Raw genomic sequence first — 13121 nt, 5'->3', positions numbered from 1 at the left:
TATCATTGTCATTTCAGAACATTTTCCAAACCCAACACAACAGGTCTCATTACACAAATCTCCTCCCGAACGCACGGATCACCCAGTCTTGGTGCCAAGTTCAGTTAAAATAGAAATGCCACATTCTCTTTCAAAGAAACAAAATGTTGCGTTCAACATAATTAATGAAAAGCATAGGTTTGAAGTGGGGGAGGAGAAGGCATTACAACGAGAAACTATCCAGAAAGAAATTCAGCACCAAGAATCAAAATACGCAATTATTGCAGTTTGAAATTCAGTTTAAAATCCAAATCTGAAAGGAATCCAAATCAGAATTCAATTCCCAAGAAAAGGACTGCTTGGTTTCTCTAACCGGCCGAAACCATGGTCAACTAGGAACATTTTGCCCACACACTTGGAATTATTCATTATGCTGTTCGAAAGAAATGACTAAAATGCACTGAAGCCATCCCTCACATCACCAGAAGTAGCCGGGCAGGGTGCAAACAACAAGAGAGCAGGCACATGGAGCATTAGTTCATATGTTCAGAAGTTGTAGGAGCAGAACTTGGCCATTTGGCCCGTTGTCTATTCAATCATGGCCGATCTATCTTCGCCTCAACCCCATTCTCCTGCCTCTGCCCGTAACCCCCGTCACTCGCCTTAAATTATCTGTTGACTTGGCCTCCACAGCCTTCAGTGGCACTGAATTCCAATGAATAGCCAAAATTGAGAGAAACAGAATCAAGATCAGAACTCTGAATCTGAAGTCAATTATCGCATATCAGAGCACTGCCAATATTCAGACATTTCGGATAATACAAAGTGCTGGGAATTCTTGGCAATTCATGCATCACCCATGGAATAAGACTCGGAGATAACATGGTGAAAAGGTCTTTGACCCAAATCAAATTTTGATTAAAAGGCTTTGACTTAAAATATTTACTGTTTTGCTCTTTAAAGGTGTGGTCTGAACTGTTGATAACAATTACTGCTTTTATTCTGAATTTCCAACAGCTGCAGTGTTCAATTTTTGTTGCTTTCTGGATCATGTGCTTTGAGAAATATTTTCATTCAGGAGCTGTCATAAAGGAGAAGAACAGCATCAATAAAAATAAAAATGGACTACTAAGTGAAAGTGAGAAACTCAACTGAGATGCAAGACACAGCCAGGAATTAACACCAACCAGATTCACACTGGGGTCGAGCGGAAACATTAAACGTTACCAGCATCAATAACACAGGAGGCCATTCGGCCCTTTCTTCCATGCTACTCAAATATGTGCTTTAGGTTCATCCCGCTTCCTAGGCCATAACCCAGGGGGGTGGCACGGTGGTAGAGTTGTTGCCTCACAGCGCCAGGGACCCGGGTTTGGTCCTGACTACAGGTACTGTCTGTACAAAGATTGTATGTTCTCCCCGTGGGTTTTCTCTGAAGACATGCGGGTTTGTAGGTTAATCGGCTTCAGAAAAAATGTAAATTGTCCCTAGTGTTGTGTGTGTGTGCTAGTGTACGGGGATCGCTAGTCGACGGACAAAAAGGGCTTATTTCTGCGCTGTATCCCAAAACTAATCTAAACCCTGCAATTAATGAAAGATTATGACTCTGAGAAACTTTCTTGAGCTCTTGAAATGTACAGATAATCTCTGCTTCCACTAATAATGGTCCAATGTTGCGTGCCCCAGGCTAGATAATCCAAGGAAATATAGGTTGGTGGGCCCCACATCAGTGTTTGGAAAATCTTGGAGAGGATTCGTCAGGATATGGACTAGAGTGGAACATTTCGAGATGGTCAGCATTGCTTTGTCCATGGCAGGGCATTTCTCTCTTTATCTTGATTGAGTTGTTTGAGGAGGTGACAATAGATGATTGATGAGGGTTGAGCAGTGGATGGTATCTGGCTGGATTTCAGAATCTCCTCGAATCCTCTCTGAAACAACTTTCCTATTCGGATCTGAGCGGCTGTGAGGCAACAACATTCTCAATCAGCTGCGATGTGCAGTGGGCAAATGGGCTGGATTTAACACAGGGGTTGCTGGGGGCTTTGGTGCAAGGGCTAATACATTTTTGCAATGAGCCCCCCAGGTCAGACACCACTTTGCACCTGAAGTGGCTCACAATGGACACTCCGGAAACAACAAGGTTAATGTTCCCCAACAGCACACTAAAAAGGAACCCTCACGGGGAATGAAAACATCTCATGCTCCCAAAGTGGGAATTACTTCATGGGCAAAGAGTAGCCAAGGACAGAAAGCACTCAGTCAACGCATTCTTATCATGCTCTGCTGATGGGGGGAAATAGTGCAATAGTCAAGTGATCGTTGCAGGCAGGATATCAAATAATGATGAGCCCGATTTATTCATGTGTGTATATATTTATATTGTGGTATATGGACACACTGATCTGTTTTGTAGTAAATGCCTACTATGTTCTGTGTGCTGAAGCAAAGCAAGAATTTCATTGTCCTATCAGGGACACATGACAATAAACTCACTTGAACACTTGAGCCCAAGTACCGGAAGAAGATTGTTAACCTTGTAACCTACGATACGATAGAACTTTATTTATCCCAGGAGGGAAGTTTTTGCATCCTGGAGCCAAGACAACAACCTCTCGACCCGAAACGTCACCCATTCCTTCGCTCCATAGATGCTGCCTCACCCGCTGAAATTCTCCAGCATTTTTGTCAACCACTCCCTCATGGTCAGCAAGACAAAGGAGATTGTGATCGACTCCAGGAAGCGAAGAGGCACACATGCCCCGGTATACACTGTTGGTGTCAAAGTAGAGTCGCTCGATAGTTTACAGTTCTTTGGAATAAATATCATCAGCAATTTGCCCTAGACCAGCCTCATCAACGTAATGGCTAAGAAAGCACATCAATGCTTCTACATCCTTAGTAGGCTAAAAAGGTTTGGCATGTCCCCAACAGCACTCACTAAATTCTCCAGAAGCGCCGTAGAAAGCATTTTATTGGGATGCATCACAATATGGTTTGGGAACAGCTCCATCCAAGACCGCAAGAAATTGCAGAGAGTTGCAGATGCAGTCCGGTCCATCATACAAACCACACTTCCTTTCCATTGACTATCTACACTACACGCAGCCTCAGCAAGGCCTCCAGCATAATCAAGGACCAGTCTCACCAGGGTCTCTCCCTCTTTTCCCCCTCTCCTATCCGGCATGAGGTACAGAAGTTTCAAAAAGGGATGCCTCCAGATTCAAGGACAGTTTCTTCCCAGCTGTTACCAGGCAACTGAACAGTCCTCTCACAAACAAGAGAGGGGTCCTGACCTTCCATCAACCTCACAGAGACCTTTGAACTATCATTACTCAGACTTCACGGGACTTTATTTTGCACTAAATGTTGTACCCTTTATCCTGTATCTGTACACAGTGGGCAGCGTAATTGTAATCATGTCAAACACTTTTCACTGTACACGTGACAACAATAATAAACTATGCTAAACTGTTATAACAGAAAATAAACTAAATGGTGCTGGATAGAATGGTAGGGGCTAACTTGAATTAGAAATTGAATGGCCATTAAGGTAGTCCACAGACTACAAGCTTAGATGCAGAATATTCATAGTCCTGAAAATACGCTAGGATTACAGCAAAAATAACCCCTTTCTGCAATATATGAAATGCATGACATTGACAAAGCATATTCCTTCAAGTTAATTCAAACCCAGCTGTTTCTAATAAACACAGCGTTGGAATCAATACGGAACATTTCAACAAGAGGAGGAAAAGGCCAAAAGTTTATCTTTGGTTTAAATAGTTTGATCTCAAAACCCGGGAGGAAGGCAATCAGATTTATTATTTGTAGCAGGGAAAATACTTTGCGCATCATCCATCATAAAAATAAACATCCAAGCCCACATCAATGTTGATCGTGAACTAACCTCTTCATTATAACAGTTCTGAAGTTCTGCAGCTCTAAAGCTCTCCTTTTTAGGAATTGGCTTACACAGTACGTGTTGCCAACTTTGCCTAATCAAAACAGATGTGCTGGTTGTCAAACAAAACACTACTTGATGCCTAATTCCAAGTCGACACAAACAAATACAAGATACAAAGAAATTGTTCGTCTTCAAATGACTATTTATAGGAGGCCCTCAGGAATCCTTTGCCCCTCGTGATACTCTGCATCATGAGATGGGAGGATGATGAGACCGCACTCTTTTCAGCTTAATGGTATCTTTCCTATAGCAGATTGACCAAAACTAAACACAATACTCCAAGTACAGCTTCATCAACATCTCGTACAACTGCAACATAACATCCCAATTTCTCTATTCTACGCCCCGACTGATGAAAGCCAGCGTGCCAAAAGCCTTCTTCACCATCCTGTCCACTTTCAACAAACTATGTACTTGTATTCCATACCCCTCTGTTCTACACCATTCCCTAGGACCCCATCGTTCACTGTGAAAGTCCTACCCTGGTTTAAATTCCCAAAATGTTGAAGAATAGGAAAGTCAACAACCTGGCTTGACAAATAAATAGGACTTGAGATGGAAGCCCAACTTTAAAGTGGGAACCCAAACAGAAAGTGGCTGCAATCCATTCCAGGACTTATAATGTGCAATAAAGCAGAGACTGAAGCTTTATCCTGGATACTAATCAAATGATTTAATCCATGCCATAAGTGGTACACACGGTCTGGAAACATTGCAAATATCAGCCACTCACATCTTCCATTCAGTGTTTCTTTGAACTTGTTCAATAATTCTTTATCCTAAAACCTTTGAACTTGGATAACTGTTTATGGCCTAAATTTTCTCCTCAGCTAGATATACTTTGTAAAGGTCAGGAATTTTGCATTACCCTACTCACATGACAAAAATGTTCTAGATTTTTTCAACAAAAGGCCATGTAATGGAACAAAATGATGCAAAGATGTTATAAGCAGCACATCAACCAACTAGACTGATTTTATCTTCAATTTGCAAAGTACTTGGCTCCAAGGAATTAGTTCCATCATTTAATGCTTCTTATTCTCTGTCACTAGCAAGTAAATATTATTTAAGTTAGAATGCCATGCATTCACTCTGTGGTAAACACTGTCTTCCAAGTATTTAACAAGGCAGTCTTTCTCTTTTGCCACATAGTGGATTACAGACTCCTCCAATTCATGGCACATGTTAAGGAACTAGTTTCTGGTACTTACAGCAGGTAAAGCTGCCACCTCGCAGTACCAGAGACCCGAGATCCATTCTGACCTCAGGTTTAGTTGAGTTTAGAGATACATAACGGAAACAGGCCGATTCAGCACTGACCAGCGTTTTCTGTACACTAGAACTATCCTACATACTAGGGACAACATACAATTTTTACCAAACTCAATTAGCCTACAAACCTTTGGAATGTGGGAGGAAACCGGAGCACCTGGGGAAGGCCCACGCCATCATGGGGAGAATGTACAAACTCTGTACTGACAGCACCTGTTGTCAGGATCAAACCCAATTCTCTGGCGCTGCAAGGCAGTAACTCCATCGCTGCGCCAGCGTGCCTCTCCTCAAGTGTTGTCGATACAAAGTTGGCTTATTCGTGTTATTCCCTTTATCATGTATCTGTACACGGGGGATGGCTCGATTGTAATTATGTATTGTCTTGCCACTGACTGGTTAGCAGGCAACAAAAGCTATTCACTGTACCTCAGTACACGCAACAAACTAAATTCAAGGTGAGGTGACTAGGGGCTACGCATGTATACACATGAATGGATTTTGCCGGGGTTTTTTTTAAGTGTGGTAGTCTAAACCTCACTCCACAGATAACTAAGAATATTACAAAAACACAAAATTAAATCAGCTTCACATTGTTGAGATATTTTCAACAATTAAAGTTCAAAAGCAAATGATTAACTTGGTTGACTTCTCCATGAATGCTGCCTAATCTGCTGACCATTTCCAGCATCTACATTCTTTTTAGGCTCTGCATGTGTGGAGGAGCCATCAGTCACAGATTTGATGTAATCTCAGAGCAGGTTTCAACAAGTTTCCACTCCTGTTCAACCTACAACTTATTAAAGAAATAACTATCTGATTCTGTAAGACATTTCAATTTAGGTTATTGGTTACACTTTTGATCAATTAGAAGATTTGTCCAGATTAGCGCCATTTAACTCGAACACATTGCTGTAATCTGCCATCTATCTCATTGGTGACCATCGGACTATCCTTGTTCAGGCTTTGCTGGCTTTACCTTGCACTAAACATTATTCCATTATCATGTATCCATATGTAAATGGCCCGATTGTAATCATGTATTGTCTTTCCGCTGACTGGATAGCACACAACAAAAGCTTTTCACTGTACCTTGGTACACGTGGCAATAAACTAAACTGAACTGAAAAAGCTCGAATTCCTTTAGGACCCAGTCATGGCGTCAGCTGCCTTTCTGATCTGGTGCAATAACATCTTGAGTTAGTACCTTTGTAGGTTGAGAAATCACGTTCCACCCTTCAGTGATGTCATATTTCATGGCCTAATAAACAATTAATGTCATAAGTAAACTAAATGGCTGTGAAGTGCTGCAAAATATTCCTCTGTATTGAAAAGATATAGAGAGGGCTGCTTCCCGTAACAAATCTGCTCCTACAATCAGAGTTCTTGTTTCACTTCAGCTATTGTTGCAAGTCCTGGCTCTTCCAGCGCCTTCAGGTAATCTGACCAGACAGCAAAGAGGAGAGAATTGATTGGGCCAACGGCGTTGTTTTTGCTGTGGTTATCTCGGGCCCAAAGGCCAACTAGTTGCACTGGCTCTTCAATCTAGCTGTCAGTAAATCCAAGCAAAACCTGCCCTCATATGATGCTATCTATCCTCATACAAGGTTTCAACCCAAATGTTTGCAGTGCTGGGTTTCTCTTCTCACTCCTCTGATACCGACATCCTTCCTGATGGAGTCAGCAAACAAGTGAGAGAAGAAGGCAGCACAGCCTAACCCCAAATTTTATAAGTAGGCTTTCTATTTCCCATTCATTCTTCACAACTGAGAAGTTGGGAGGTCATGTTGCAGTTATACAAGGCTTTGGTGAGGCCACATTTAGAATATTGTGTTCAGTTTCCGGCACTATGTTATAGGAAAGATGCTGGAAAGGACACAGAGAAGATTTACCAGGATGTAGCCAGGACCCAAGGGCTGGGCAATAGGAAGGCGTTGTGCAAGCTAGGACTGTATTCCTTGGTGCACAAGGGGATGAGGGGAGATCTTATAGAAATATAGATATCATGAGGGCAAATGCACAGTCTCTTGCCCAGGGTAGGGGAACCAGAGGACATAGGTTTAGGGCGAGTGGGGAAAGATTTAATAGGAACCCGAGGAGCAAGCTTTTTGTTTACACAAAGTATGGTGGGTGTGTGGAATGAGCTGCCAGAGGATATTCTTCAGGGAAGAGATTGACAGATTTTGGATTAGTAAGGGTGTCAGGGGTTGTGGGATGGAGAATGGGGTTGAGAGGGAAAGATAGATCAGTCATGATTTCATGGCGGAGAAGACTAGATGGGCCGAACGGCCTAATTCTGCTCCTATAACTTATGAACTTAGAGGAGGTAGTTAAGGCAGATACTATCTCAAAGTTTAAGAAACATTTAGACAGGTGCATGGATAGGATAAGTTTAGAGGGATATGGGCCAAACGCAGGCAGGTGGGATTAGTGTAGGTGAGATATGTTGGTCGGCGTGTGCTTGTTGGGACAAAGGTCCTGTTTCCATGCTGTATGACTTGAACTGCTCTATTCATGTATGCATAGAGAAGTCATGTCCAATTGTGGATTCCGGCCCCAAACTGCATTTTGCAGAGCACATCCTTCATGTACACGTGCAATATTCCATCAAAGATCATCTCCCGGTCTCAACAAGCGACAAAGCAAATGTCCACTCCAATATTACGCAAACACAATCACATCTCTGATTAGCACTAAACTATTGGAGATCATTCACAGCACGGTTCCAATCCCAGTGACTTGTCAATCCTGAAGTAGTTTCCCTCAATTAGCGATAACATTCAACAAAAGTTTGTAATCCACATTAATAGTCGGATGTGTCATCATTAAATTCTGATTTTTGTTTTCCTTTTCACTTATAGATGAAGGTGGTGAACCTTCCTCATGGACTCTGACTTGCCAACAGCCAGGCACACCACACGTTAGATTTCCAGCAGGTTTGGGGCAGAGTGCAAGAAAATCATTTCAGCAACAAGTAATCAATACAGGAGTTTTACTCATCTCAAAGGAATGGACCAACTTCCAGTTGACATGGAAGATAGACACAAAAAGCTGGAGCAACTCAGCCGGTCAAGCAGCATCTCTGGAGAAAAGGAATAGGTGACGCTTTGGATCGAGACCCTTCTTCAGACTAGAAGTCAGGGGAGATGGAAACAAGAGGTAAGAAAAGGTACCAAGAAACAAACGAAAGGTACTCGAAGGACAAATCAAAGCCAGCAACGATGATCAAGGAAAGGTCCATTGTTGGTTGTGGAGAAGGTGATAACGTGATACAGACAATGAAACTAAGCAAGACGACCAGAGTGGGAGAGGGATAGAGAGAGGGGGGGATGCAAGGGTTACTTGAAGTTACAGAAATCAATATCATACTGTTGGGTTGTAAGCTGCCCAAGCGAAATATGAGGTGCTGTTTCTCCAATTTGCGTTTGGCCTCCCTCTAACAGTGGAGGAGGCCCTGGGCAGAAAGGTCAGTGTGGGAATGGGAATGGGACTTAAAGTGCTTGGTAACCGAGAGATCCAGTTTACATGGACAGACTTGTGACCAAAACCTGCTGTATATGAAGATGATATGGCACAGGATTAGTATTCACCTCGTCAAAATGTTGCACAACAGTGGCTACACAGGCTGCATTTGTTTGCACAACTTGCTAAATATGACTTTCAACTTCTATTCCTTCAGGCTTAATCATTCGATTAGATTTAGCGACGGATGATTAAATTACAGAACATGATGCCCAATCCACACAAGGTATTGAACTGAACACAAAAACTCAAATAAGTTACTGGTAATCAGAATACTTTCTATTGTCTTTCGAAGAGCCCTCAGTGAATACCTTGGGTATAGTTTCATTCCACCGGGTTTCACCTTATCATTGAACCTGAAATGTTAGAGAGATGAACAGCCAAACTAGTAGGTATGTTGCAAAACCTACCTTCAGCGGGGCTGCAGACCTGTCTCAGCCCGTGTGCGTGATTTTGGCGCCGTTGAGAGGGGGGCGGGTTTAAAACGCGATTTTCCCTAGGCTATTTAAATCGAGGTTGTTCAGCCTACTTAGTTGCTGACGAAAAATCGCTGGGAGGTTCATTCGCTGGAGCTATTTTTAAACTTAAATGGTTAATTTAATTGTTATAGTAGGTTAAAAATTATCCTCTAAACCCGCGACCGCCGACAACGGGACGGATCTCATACAGGGGACAATGGAAGGTAGGTTGTTTATTTTTACATTAAAAAGCGCTTCTTAAGATCCCTTTATACAAAGTTTTATGTTGCGAGTAGCCCCATTAAATCCCGCAGTATCTTTCTGGGCATATGGGGTACAAATCTACTGCAATTGGAATGTTCCAAACCAGCGCGTTCCACAGAGTTCCACAGGATCCCACTCGAAAGCTGATTTAAATGGCCATTAATTTACAGCAATTGAACACTAAATTCCTTCCATTTGGCCTATAAATTAATGTAAATGAGATTTAAAAATCATGTTTTATTGTGAATTCTTTGTGAATGTTATTTGGACACTTAGGCTATTTAAAAATGTTAATCTTTTCTTAAGAAATGGATAGATGTTTAGATCTAGTAATTGAAGTTTGGAATTTGCTACAATTGGGTAACTAACTAATTATATGCTTTAATTTCAGGTCATCCAAGTAAGATTGTTTCATATTTGTTTCAGAATGCTTCAATCTATAATAACTGAAAATGTCTTTCAGTTCTCTTAATTTTTAAGAAAGTTATGGCCATTTCACTGTCCTCGATCACAGCTTTTGTGTTAAGTCAATGGAAAATCAATAGGGAACAAGATGCTAATTTCCGAGTATGAAAATGGCCATAACTTTTTTAATACTGAAGATATGAAAGTGAGTTAGGTGTCAAATTAAACTTATTTTGTGCTTTATCTGATGGGATAAATTGAAGATTTGATTTTTTAAATCTCAAAATGTTGTAACATTGCTAAAACTAGTAGCAAAAAGCCTGCACCAAAAAAGGTTTTTAATACCATGGTCCAAAGATGTCCTCTCAAACCAGCTTTCAAAGTTTGGCCTCAGGGAGATAATAGTGACTTTCAGGTTCACAATATTGGTGAAATATGACTACTGTTGACATATAACCTGCCTCTAATAATATTGCCCTTTACGAGATACAGAATAGTGGAGCATCAAGAGTGTTTCATGGTCATCTGCCCTGAAATGGAACACCACAATTTCTACTTGCACCAATTGCTAATTTAATTCATCTGCAAAGGAGCAACTAACCGCAATGCAAAGTAGTAACTTATCCCACACCCCTGAAAAACAGCAACTATTTTTAGAAAGATTTGTCAACCATTTCCTAATTCACAATCATTATTTCGCAAAGAGACACAGCATAGTTCATAATTTCATTGAAAGCATAAAAAGTTACATTTGCCTTTGCAGTACAAAATAAGACAAGGCACATGCTCTTCTATGTCCCTGCAAATCCAGTCCTGATGGTGCACCAGAATTATTATGTTTATAAGTTATGGGAGAAAAATTAGGCCACGTTCTGACTAAAGAAGTTCTTCATCTCATCTCCTTCTTGAAGGTACGTCCTTTTATTCTGGGATCATGGCCCCTGGTCCTAGACTCTCCCACTAGTGGAAACATCCTCACCACATCCTCTCTATCCAGGCTTTCCACTATTCAGTAAGTTTCAATGAGGTCCCCTCCTCATCCTTCTAAACTCCACCGAGTACAGGCCCAGTGCCGTTGAATGCTCATCATATGTTAACCCACTCATTCCTGGGATCATTCTCGTAAAACCTCCTCTGGACCCTCTTCAATGCGAGGACATCATTCCTCAGACATGAGGCCCAAAACATAGAAACATAGAAAATAGGTGCAGGAGGAGGCCATTCGGCCCTTCGAGCCAGCACCGCCATTCATTGTGATCATGGCTGATCGTCCCCTATCAATAACCCGTGCCTGCCTGCTCCCCATATCCCTTGACTCCACTAGCCCCTAGAGCTCTATCTAACTCTCTCTTAAATCCATCCAGTGATGTGACCTCCACTTCCATCTGTGGCAGGGAATTCCATAAATTCACAACTTTCTGGGTGAAAACATTTTTTCTCACCTCAGTGACCTCCTCTTTATTCTAAGACTGTGGCCCCTGGTTCTGGACTCGCCCAACATTGGGAACATTTTTCCTGCATCTAGCTTGTCCAGTCCTTTTATAATTTTATACGTTTCTATAAGATCCCCCTCATCCTTCTAAACTCCAGTGAATACAAGCCTAGTCTTTTCAATCTTTCCTCATATGACAGTCCCGCCATCCCAGGGATCAATCTCGTGAACCTACGCTGCACTGCCTCAATCACAAGGATGTCCTTCCTCAAATTAGGAGACCAAAACTGTACGCAATACTCCAGATGTGGTCTCACCAGAGCCCTATACAACTGCAGAAGAACCTCTTTACTCGTATACTGAAATCCTCTTGTTATGAAGGCCAACATTCCATTAGCTTTCTTCACTGCCTGCTGTACCTGCACGCCAACTTTCAGTGACTGGTGTACAAGGACACCCAGGTCTCGCTGTACTTCCCCCTTACCTAACCTAACCCCATTGAGATAATAATCTGCCCCCTTATTTTTGCCGCCAAAGTGGATAACCTCACATTTATCTATATTATACTGCATCTGCCACGCAACTGCCCACTCACTCAACCTGTCCAGGTCACCCTGCAACCTCCTAACATCCTCTTCACAGTTCACACTGCCACCCAGCTTTGTGTCATCTGCAAACATATCGCAAAACTGCTCACGATACTGGGTCCAAATGCGGTCTGACCAGTGCTTTATAAAGCCTCAACATTACATCCCTGTTCTATGGTCTAGTCATCACAAAATAAAAAACAGCACACAAATTATTCGCACAAAAGGATGCTCTCCAGACATTATTCCAACCTGTTTTACAATAAAAGGTGATAAATAAAGTCACCCTTCACCAAATGAAAGCATTTAACAGAGTTATAGCATGGTGCAGCATGGGAATTGCCCAGAGTCCATGACAACTCTCAACGTTAATCCCATTTTATAACCATAAGATACAAAGCCCCAAACAAGAGAACGTACCATGCTATTTGCAAAAGGATTATAAAAGGAAATGAGGAATAATGGAATCAAATAAACAATGCAGTTAAATATAGTAAAAACAATGGGTTTGATAATCTGTTGACGAGCAAACTGCCCACATTTGGTGGTTGCCTGTTGCTTCCTCTAGGTCAGCACCAAGCAGGGCAAGCTGGTTCTGCATTGACCAACACAGTCCCACCCAATCCACCCAGATGTCAAGTTGCTTGCAGAGGTACAGAATGGAAGCAGAGTTAGAGACAGGTTGGCCCTTTGAAGAAAGGGGGTACTGAACTAAGAGATTCTGCACAGCTTTCTGGAGTGAAAAGTAACACGTGTGCTCCTCAAAAACACTGCAGCTGAGAGAGCGGGAGGCTTAACTTTCTCCATTCCAACTCTGACCTCCGTCCCGTCTCACACAACTTGGCTTCATTGCCTCTTGCTTAGTTCACAGTTTCTGTGAACAGCCTAACACAGTATAGCTCTGATAATCTATCACCCTTGGGACTTGGGCCAAGCTAATTTTCCAGTCTTTTGAATACTGCTCCTAATATTACCCAAACTCACTCTCAATTAATTTATATTTTTAAACTCTTGTTCCCAGTTCCGTCAAAGAGTCAACTGGTTAGTTTGATGATTCAGGGAAGACAGTTTGATGTTTCAGAGAGGATGACGGGAGGGATGGGTAAATGAAAAAGGAATGTCTAATACAGTGAGGTAATTCTGCTATTCACGAAAACTGTCTGCCAGATTGTTCCATAAATAGCACAATCTCCTCAGCAACCCTGACCTCGCCCGACCACAGCTATTCCCTTTGTCTA

General features: G+C 42.0%; 1 protein-coding gene across 3 annotated transcripts in view; it reads right to left on the bottom strand.

Annotated features, from left to right (window-relative positions):
* The window catches only part of itpk1 (inositol-tetrakisphosphate 1-kinase), a 213062-nt gene that overhangs the window by 106336 nt on the left and 93605 nt on the right, over nucleotides 1-13121 (bottom strand). The gene's annotated exons all lie outside the window — the stretch shown is intronic.

This window comes from Amblyraja radiata, chromosome 9, assembly GCF_010909765.2.
Source record: "Amblyraja radiata isolate CabotCenter1 chromosome 9, sAmbRad1.1.pri, whole genome shotgun sequence".
NCBI lineage: Eukaryota > Metazoa > Chordata > Chondrichthyes > Rajiformes > Rajidae > Amblyraja > Amblyraja radiata.
The sequence above is the reverse complement of the archived record's forward strand: the minus strand, read 5'-3'. Positions and strand labels throughout refer to the sequence as shown.